Here is a 9,879-nt window from a genome sequence, read left to right as displayed (position 1 = left end):
TGAACTGATGCACGTGCCAGAGAGTCACCATGCTTGCCCAACGAGATATTACACACCTCCAATAAACTCATTGTGCTGTGTCTAATAAGTGTCTCACACCTAATAAATATTTGTGGCATCAAGGAATCCACTATGCAAAATGAACCAGTAATTAATCTTGAGTTTGCTTTCCGAAGTGTTTTCTTTCACGGGAATGTCATCTCTGGTTCCTGCAACATCCACCACCTGCAAGTTAGATGGTAAAAACGTGTTCTTTTGTTTGTCTCCGCCATCATTAGACTTACATACAGGTTCCTATTTAGTAGGAGCTTAATTACAGAGCCACCTTTGTATTTTTCTACTCAAATTAACTGAAGGCAATCAAATTTGTCCTGGTTAATTTCAGATGTCCACAGGTTATCAGTTTTCTCCCTATTGAGTAAAATCAGTATCTTTGGGGAGGAGTGACAGAAAAAGACAGTGAAGCTCTAAGACTTTGATATGAGATCAAGTAATTAAATGAATGTTTTCCTTGGGTGGTTTACATAGTTTTCATATAGTTCTTGCAGTATCTCCTAATTATTTAACAAGTTCACAAGAGATGTTGCTTCTGCTTTGTTGAAATGCTCAGCATTACCAGCAACTCAGTCGGAAGGCTTTGTTCCAGAGGAAGCGGAGAGGGGTCCATGGTATCTAACAAAAGCACCTTCTGTTATCTGGGGGTGTGAATAGACAAGAATGCAAATATAAATTAGATTTCATTACAGGAAAATGATTTTATCAGATGAAGCAGGAAAAATGTTATTAAAACTAGTCAGAGATCTTCCTCGCTAAAGAAAAGGAAAACATACATCTCACTATTCCAAGGAGAGGAGTAGTTCTCTCTGTGTTTTATTATGTGGTTTAATTAAAAGAGAGGACTGGAAATCAAGACAGTTTGGTTCTCTTCCCATCATTTGGATGCTTTCACACTGCTCTTTCTGACTTTGGCTTTTTAAGACAATTGACTGCAACTTGATCAAAATATCCTCTGTGTACAGTGGTTTAAGAGCACAGCTCTGCAACCACCATTAGAGAACAAGCAATCTTAAGTAAGTCATTACATTCTAAGTACTTCTTAATTCAGAAAGCAGAGAACTAAATGTAGGAAGGAGATTTAAAAGTCCATAATGATAGCAGTTTAAATGAGGTTTCTGGAGTTATGTTGTACAAAGTTGCAGTATTCTGTTATGCAACAGCTACTTGGAAAATTGAAACCCATGGGCAGGCCAGGAAGAGTGTTTACTGTCGCCTAGGACTTGTTCCAGGTGGAGCTGGTTTTTTGTTTTGTTTTGTTTTGTTTGGAAGACAGGTTATCACCCAACTCATGTCATTCTGCTCTTTCCTCAATGACTGAAACACTTGAGGAGGGAGGGTTCTTAAGTATTAGACCATCAGACACTTCCAGTGAAACCTTGACCTCTAATATGTCAAGATGAGAGATCCGCAGTGTCCAGACCAGTGGATCTCAGCTCTGGCAGCACACTGGGATCAATTGAGACCTTAAAAACCTGAGTGTTGTCAGATGTAACTAGGACCATTTAAATCAGAATCTCTGAGGGTACAGCCTTGCTATCTATCAGTACTTTTCTTTTATATCCCATGTGAAATTCTAACATGCACCAGGAATAGAGATTGAGTTCTGAAGAGAGAGGACAAACGGAAGCACCCTAAGGTTGGTCTTGACCCCAGCTTTGCTACATCTTCAACATGGTATAAGCAGCACTGTAGAGATCTTCGCCTCCCTGGTGAAGCCTACCTTGATATTACAACTCTGGGACCTGATTAAATGTTCCTCCAAGATGGGGATGGAAAAAGATACATCCGACTCTCCTAATCAAAATCCAAAACCGTGTGTCTGGGTGGAGAGGTCTAAGAAATGTCCTAGAGAAACTTGAAACTAGCACTATCCACTTAATTTCAGACTACTATAAATGCAATTCTGTGTGCTCAGCTACTTTCATATCTCATTTCACTGGCACATCAGCATATTTGCTGTGGGTTAATAGCCCATTTTACAGACGAGAAAGCAGAGACAATTCAGGGAGCTTCAGAAATCAGGACAAAAATCACTCGTCCAGGAAGTGGCCAAATTAGGATTCAAATTCAAGTTGTTCAAATTCCAACTCGGGTTTTTCTGTCCTCCTGATACCATTTCTGGGCAGTTCTATCAGTGTGCAAACAAGTATCAGCTACAAACAGGAGCTAAACTGGTTTATCTTCATGACATTATGAACGTTTTCTCTATTCTTGAATATGAAGCTGAGATTTCAGATAGTTTTATTTTTGTGGTTGTTGTTTTTAGCCCAAAATGAAACCTCTCAAGACAATTTAGTACGGGATAAAAGAAACACATCTTGTCAAATTTCGATTTAAGTTTTCAAAATTGAGCTACCTGCACCAAGATACGCTCTCCCAAACTGGTGGCTCTTTTCTCCTGAACATGGGAAGAGTGAGAATTCCAGCGAGGAAGAGAGAGGGCAGCATAAGATTCTTTGGCACAGAAAAATTGCTGCTCTATATTCATTCTCTGAAAAATGAGGTAAAGAAAGACAAAGTCTGAGGGACTTGGTGAGAAAATTAAGAATGCCCACTGTTTCACTGTGCTTCTAGTAATTAAGGACTGATTTATAGTCACAAACTCTTTTAAATGGATAGAGTTAAGCTTCATTCCCCTCTTAACCTGAAATACTTTAATAATTATTTGAGAGCAGAAGTTTTAACTGGGGGTAGGAAAGTGATGATTTTGGAATGGTGGCAATCCTGAGTAACATGTAAAGACAGTCAGACTGTAGATAAAGTAATTGGAGGTGAAGATGAGGAATAATAAGCTTTTTCCTTTAATACATGTTGAAATAACAGTAATAAACCCAGATATGCAATTGTCAAATTTTTATTTCATATACTCGATAGCTGTGATCATCACCTGTAGGCCATTTTAGAACCCAGTAACCGTGTGTGTTAGGGTTTATATTAAATAGTTTTGCTATCGAATGAAATTGACCAAGATAGAGAGAAAAGACAAAATTTTGCTCATTGTGTGAACTCCTTAGCAGAACTGCTGCGCTAGGACTTGAGACAAGGATGTCAGGGCTTGGTTAACTAGGTGGGATCCGATGCTGCACAAGCCCTTGAGCAAGTCACATGCAGCGTGGAGTATTCTCAACTATACTACAAATTTTATATTTTTTTCTTGGTGCTACTATTGAGATATTCTCCAAATACTCTTAAGTTTATGCCAGTATTTATTTATTTATTTCAGCACTGTGCATCAAATCCAGGGGTGCTATACCACTGAGCTACATTCCCAGGTCTTTTCTTTTTCTTTGACAGAGACTTGCTAAGTTGCTCAAGCAGGTCTTGAACTTGGATCTTCCTGCTTCAGCCTCCCTCAGTGATTGGAATATTTTTATTTTCTGAGTTAACATCACCTGAAAAAAATGTTGGAAGCTGTTTAGACACAAAGCAACGAGTAATATAAAATCAAACATATCTAGTTCTGATAACTCAATCCAGAGTTGAAGTGTCTGTATTGGTTGGGAAAGCCTAACCCCATGTTCCCTCTTGTTCAGTCTAAGCTACCAGCCTCAAAGTAGAGAAAACCTTCCATTCTTGCAACCAAACATTCCCCAACAGCAGAAATGTGCACATATTTCTCTGCCTTTCTCCCAACATATCTCCAGGCAAGCAAAAAAAGAGCTGCCATACAAATTCCATGGAATTTCAACACCGCATTCACAGGATCTTCAATTTTCATACAATTGTATTTAATAAGCAAATAATAAGTAAATGATTGCATCTTGTATTTGAGATTAGATGTAAAAGAGAACATGAGAAAAACCTGAGTGTTTTTAAAAGCAGAATGTGTTATGGGGGAATATATATGTAATTAAATATCTATTTGGCAGTTAAATGTATTTGTCTATTAAATATTTATATATTTGGCAATGAAAACAATGACAAATATTAGAGATTTTCAAACATCAGCTCTTCAAAGAAACAGAATGTCTTAATTACATACTCTGGCAAATAAACATAAATGAAACTATTGAAGAATGAGTATCAAGGCCTATGCTGAGGAGAAAGCATAGCATTCTAGGGTTACAATTATAATTCTACTTTTACAAAACGGAACCGGACAGCATTGTTAGGTCTAAGGCCTTTCCTTTGCAGGTTATAGGAAAGAATGGTGTTATATTGGATGACCTTTAATTATTCAGGTTCCTTCTAAGGATAGTGATCTGTATTCTTGCTCCAACTGTGGGTCAGAGACTAAATAAGAACTCAAAGAGAATAGCAGCCAAGGAGCAAATAAATTGGAAAACATAAGCACTTGATCTGTCTCCTTCAGACCATTCCTTTTTACTCTTTAGAGCCCATACGTAGTCATCGACCCCTCCTCTACACCCTTTTGAAATAAACAAGTCTAATGACAGCGATTACTTTGAATTTTAAATCTCAAAGTGTTCTGAACATCGTAGGTAAGCAGCAGGCAGAAACTATAGAGCAAGAGTATCACCTTTCTAAAACAGAACCACCTCTTTAGCTAGGAACAGCTAGCCCTGGCAACAGAGGAGCACCGAAGGAACGGCCTCCCAGGCTGCTTTCCAGCCCAGGCGCTAACTCCTGTGCTGTACATTCAGCTCTTCCTTCCGCAAGAGCAGCAGCCTGGTACAGTGAGCCCTGCACTGGGGCCTCCTTCGCACACACATGTCGCAAAGATTTCCTCCAGATCACAAGTGTGAACTGTAGGATCAACCACTTAAAAACAATACCTTGACTTAAAAAGTGGACACCAAGATGGCCTTTGGTTTATTTTACCCAGTGTTCAAATGAATTACTCACCTGAAAGCTACGTCCTAACATTTTAGGCTCGGCCTAATGGTTGCTCCATACCTAGAGTAGTGCAACTGAACATGATATGTAAACAATCTACAACCTAGTCCTGTAACAAACAGCTGACCAATCACAAATGGCCAACGGTTCACACAGGGTTCAAAGGGAGATGCAACCAGTCAGGCTGTCTCTGTGCCTCACTTCGGTTTTCCTAACTTGCATTATGGCGGGCAAAGCATTTTGAATCATTTGTAGTGCCAGGTGGTTCTCTGTCTTAAGAATTGCAAATAAGTCAAGATCTGCAGAGGTAGATTTGTTGTAGTTTTCTAACACCAGTTGCCTCTCAGCCTAATCAGAAATCACAGAGGTTTGTTTGTGGGCAGCGTGGCACACTGGCATTTACACCAGAGAGGATTCTACCCTCCATCTCCACGACATACAAATGTGTTCTTTGAAGTGAGAGGTATTCAGGAGAAGATGTTCCTAAAACCACGGACAGATGGAACGAAAGGCAACTTTGGAAATGTATAAAGAGGCTGTACTAGAACAGTGTTTTCAAGTTCAACCTGAGGTCAATAGAGTTTGTTAGATATGAGAAACAGGGAAATAAATGTTCTTTCTCCTTTCCAAGTGATTTGAGGAAAATATTCACTCTGAGAAAGCATTTCCTTATGCTTCTCAAGATGAAAAGAAGTTTTCTATTTATGTAGCATCCAAATGTCCTGGTGAGAAGCAAAACTTATTTGTCAAACACACTGAACCTACCCACCCATATTGAGTCATCCACTGTCTCAAATGCGCTCTGTAATCCAGAATCTTTAAAAAGGAGAAGCACATATTTTGTTGGCATTTCTTCCCAGATAGTTACGTATTCTGACTTTTGTAGCTTTGCAGTTCTTTTTCTACTTCAATATGCTACTTTTTAAAGCTTTTTGGTTTTTTGCTAATTTACCCCATTCAGGCTCAGTTGAACAATATGGTATGTGTGTTGGCTTATAATTTTGGAGCTGAATTTATGGGCCTACGATAGTTTAAGTGATACTCTATTTTTGATTGTTTTATTTTTGCCTGGGTTTGGTATGTTTTATGAGGTTCTTTCCTATAGTACTGGCATTCATATCTGGCATAACCAAAATTTTCTGCCACTTATTTAATGCTCCCTCTAAGTTTCGAATATAAGTATTTTTCTGTGTGATGTTGAAGCTTGTGATTTTCTAAACATTTTAATATCTGGAAACATTTCCTTCCATGTCAGAAACTCAAGCTTGCAAGAATCCCTTTGGGAGTCTTTAAATGTTTATTTGGAGGGCAAAGAGGAAAGACAGCCAACACTGGTCCTCCTGTCCACGGAGTCTCCCTGTAGAGCTGTGGGGAAGGGATGAGGTTGCAGTGGAGAAAGAGGGTCTGATTCTCCATCCCTACCCTCCAAAGCTCTTACATACCTGCTTTCTAGTTTCTGCTCTAGTAAGGCACTACCTCTTTCCTCCCCTTAATAAACAGACTGCTCTTTTCAAGGGTTCCCACTTTCACAGTCAGAATGAGCCAGCTGCTAGTGCTGGGTTATCTTACACAGGCCAATTTGACCTTCCAAGGAAAAGTGGAAAACAAAGGACAGAACTGTAAAGAAGTATGGGGAAACAAAGCAGCTCAGAAAGATGGACACCTACATTAGGCTGCAGAATAAAGTTTTTCACAGATCACTCTACCCAAAGGAAGCTGTAAAAATCTTAACGATTCCTCTAGAGAGCCTCCATCTAGTCTGGCCCTGCCTCTAACTAGCTAAATGACTTGGCAGAAGTAACTTCTCCAGGACTAATTTTCAGGTAAGTTGGAGATGAAAGGTACAATGAAAGCTTCAAGTCCAACTCTTGTTCTTTCTAGATGGAAACAGAAGGCTTGGCCTGCCAAGTCACAGAGACAGACAGCCTGACTTGCAATAAAATCCTTTATTTCCTTATTTTTCCCTCACCACATCATACAGTTTCTCTCACCTGTAAAACCTGATGGAGGAGGGAGGGCTTTGGAGGACTATTGCTAAAGTTTCTTGCTGTTTTCTTTACAATCCTTTATTTCTCTTCTATTCATGATTCTGACCTTGGAAATACCTTATCAGGGGTTCTAGCTTATTTTTGAATCATTTATTTTGTTTGGAGGAAAAGTACAAGAGATAACAAATTGGTAAATAAAAATCATGTCCCTTCAAAGAGAAAGTGTTTCCAAAAAATAATATTTTTTTGAGAAATCAAATTTGGAGAAAAAAATATTGTTTTATATTTTGGGTTTCAGAGTTTTAACCATTTCTATGAAAGGATACTACAAAGAAAAGTTAGGAGGATTGCTTCTGGAAAATGCAGCATTCTAATTCAAGTGTTGTTGGAGAAGAAGATAGAGCAGAGAGTACTCATTGTACTAATGTGAAAAAGATGAATGACACCTAAATGGGTTTTCTTTGCATCACAGATCGTGGTTAAGTGTTTTATATGCATTTGTCACTGCTATTAATGTAATCACATAAAACTTTCTCTTGTTCTCAAGTGCTTTTAAAGTGAGCTATTTGAGCTTTCGATTCTGCACGTTTTCTTTCTCTTTTAAAATTAGCAAAGGTAATATGTATGCCTTGAACTTTTTTTTTTTTTTTTAAATATGAGAGCAGAAGTAAAGAAAAAGAATAAGGTAGTTGCTCGGGTAAATTGAGAGCTGTGGGTGTATCTTTCAAGGGCTCTTGTTCGTAATTGTAATAAAAATACCCTGAGAGATCATAAAGAACATTGCAAGTGTTTTCTTTGTTATATAATATTAATGCCAGATCATCTACACAAGTCTTGTACATAAGCATTCTTCCCACACTGTTTTCCCTCTGACTCAGGAACTCACAGCCACCTCAAGGAGAAAACCTAAATCCAAGCTGCACCCTGCCCAGCAGGGAAATTTGGGAGGGAGACAGTGTAATCCTTGCCAGGGTACTGGTTTCCTGATCCCAGAGTTATAAGTAGGGTAGGCTCTTGGCAAGAGAAATAAAAGCTCCCCTGTACTCCTTAGTTGCACCACTGCCTCTACTCTGAGGCAGTGGACAGGGACTTGCCTGCTTTCTGCTTTCCACCAGAAAGACTTGACTTAGAATGTGGTTCTACCGTTTCCTGTCACTGTGGCTTGGGCAAATTGTGTTAATCTTTCTAAACCTCACTGGCTCATATAATAGTCATCTTAGAGGGCTCCACTGAGATACTGCTTGGAGAGCACCCAGCAAGAGGCTGGCACACATCCTTGGATACATGTTCATTCTGTCCCCATCCTACTGATGGGCAAGGAAGGTACCAAGAGTGTCTTTGAGAGAGCTTTAAGCTTTATTACTCTGTTATAGCTGAGAAGAAGCAAGCTTACCTGTGTTTTATTTTAAATTTTAAAACTTTATACTTTAGTTTAACGTGTAATTTAAACTAAAATAAGGTTAACAGAAAAGTTGAGTAAAAAATATATCCCCTGTCCTGCCCCAGCATTTTCCTCGCCAAGTTTCTTCTACTATTAGTATTTTGCATTATTGTGGTACATTTGTGATAGCTGATGAGTCAATATTAAGATTTGGGGAGGGGGTACCGGGGATCAAACTTGGGCCCTTGCGCTTGCGAGGCAGGCAGCAGCACCGCTGAGCTAAACGCCCAGCCCGAGATATTATTTTTAACTAAACTTCAAATTTCATATTAAGAGTTCACTCTTTTGGTTGCAGTTTCTGCAGTTTTGTACTAATGATTAATGATATGTATCTGGCATTGCAATATTATACAGAATACTTTCACTACCCTAAAAGTCCCCTATGTTCCACTTTTTCTTCCTTCATTTCCGACTCATACCCCTTGGCAACCAGGAATCTCTTACTGTCTCCATAGTTTTCCCTTTTCCAGAAAGTTATACTCATGGAATCAAACAGTATGTAGAGTTTCAGTTTCATTTATTTCATTTAACAATATGCATTTACTTCCTCTATGTATTTTTGTTTCCTTTTTTCTGTTCTTTCCTTTTTTTTTTTTGTGGTACTGGGGATCAAACTTGGGTCCTCGTGCTTGCCAGGGAGGCAGCAGAACCACTGAGCTAAATCCCCGGCCCAATTTTTGTTTCTTGATAGATCACTTTATTTTATCTTTAAATAACATTCTATTGTCTAGAGATACCACAGATTGTTTTCTCCATTATCTATTGAAGGACATCTTAGTTGCTTTTAAATTTTGGCCAATAATGAATAAATCTAGCAATATTCGCATAGAGGTTTTTGTGAGGACATACAGGAGTTTTCAATTCACTTGTGCATATAATTTTCAATTTTTCAAGAGCTAAATTGCTAGATGGTGTGATAGCAGTATGCTTAGTTTAAAAAAAACTGGCAAATGTCTTCCAAAGTGACTGTGCCATTTTGCATTCTCACCAGTATTTTACAAACACTGAAAATTTTCTTGGATGAAAGGTCATATTTCTATTACTAGGCACAAACATTTGCAAGTGCCTATATTTTGTTTGCATTCAGAAGTCAAGCTTATTTGAATTTCTAAAAGATTCAAACTTTCATTCCAAGAGCTCCCTGCATCTGAAAGTTATTTCGTCCTATTATTGAGAGTATAATGGCCCATGTGGGAAAAAAATTATTACAGGCACGAGAAGGTCAAAAATGTATTAAAAGAACAAAGTTTAAAGAATTTTTTACTTTAAAAATTTCTTGGAATCAACATACACTAAAAAAAAAAAAAGGCAGGTCATTTACAAAATGTGAGAGCCATAAAACCAATGAAGAACCAAATATTCCAACTGAAATGATGCTATAATATAAGTAATTCTGAGGAGAAATTTTAAAAAGCTAAAATGCTGTTTATGTAGTTAAAGTAAATTATATATTATATACATTATACATTATATTTTGTTTGTTCAAATTACTTTGAGGGGGCCAGGGATTTAGCTCAGTGGTTCAGTGGCCTGCCTTGCAAGCATAAGGACCCGAGTTCAATCCTCAGTACCAAAAAAAAAAAAAAAAAAAAAAAA

At 38.2% G+C, this 9,879-nt stretch overlaps 1 long non-coding RNA gene across 2 annotated transcripts in view; it reads right to left on the bottom strand.

Annotated features, from left to right (window-relative positions):
- Positions 1-518: 518 nt before the first annotated feature.
- The window catches only part of LOC104861025, a 33,738-nt gene continuing 24,377 nt past the window's right edge, over positions 519-9,879 (bottom strand). Inside the window, exons 5-6 of one of the 2 annotated variants that reach the window (XR_779886.2) lie at positions 2,414-2,548; positions 519-695 (exon numbers count right to left, since the gene is read on the bottom strand). This is a non-coding gene — a long non-coding RNA (uncharacterized LOC104861025). Of the gene's footprint in view, positions 696-2,413; positions 2,549-3,405; positions 3,450-9,879 lie in introns of those variants that run through there. The other variant, XR_779885.2, reaches the window with a different exon arrangement.

The sequence above is a fragment of the Fukomys damarensis genome, unplaced genomic scaffold (assembly GCF_012274545.1).
Source record: "Fukomys damarensis isolate Sample0158 unplaced genomic scaffold, DMR_v1.0_HiC HiC_scaffold_6, whole genome shotgun sequence".
In the NCBI taxonomy this organism is placed as follows: domain Eukaryota; kingdom Metazoa; phylum Chordata; class Mammalia; order Rodentia; family Bathyergidae; genus Fukomys; species Fukomys damarensis.
Note: the sequence above shows the minus strand (reverse complement) of the source record. Positions and strands in the feature narration are given on the sequence as shown.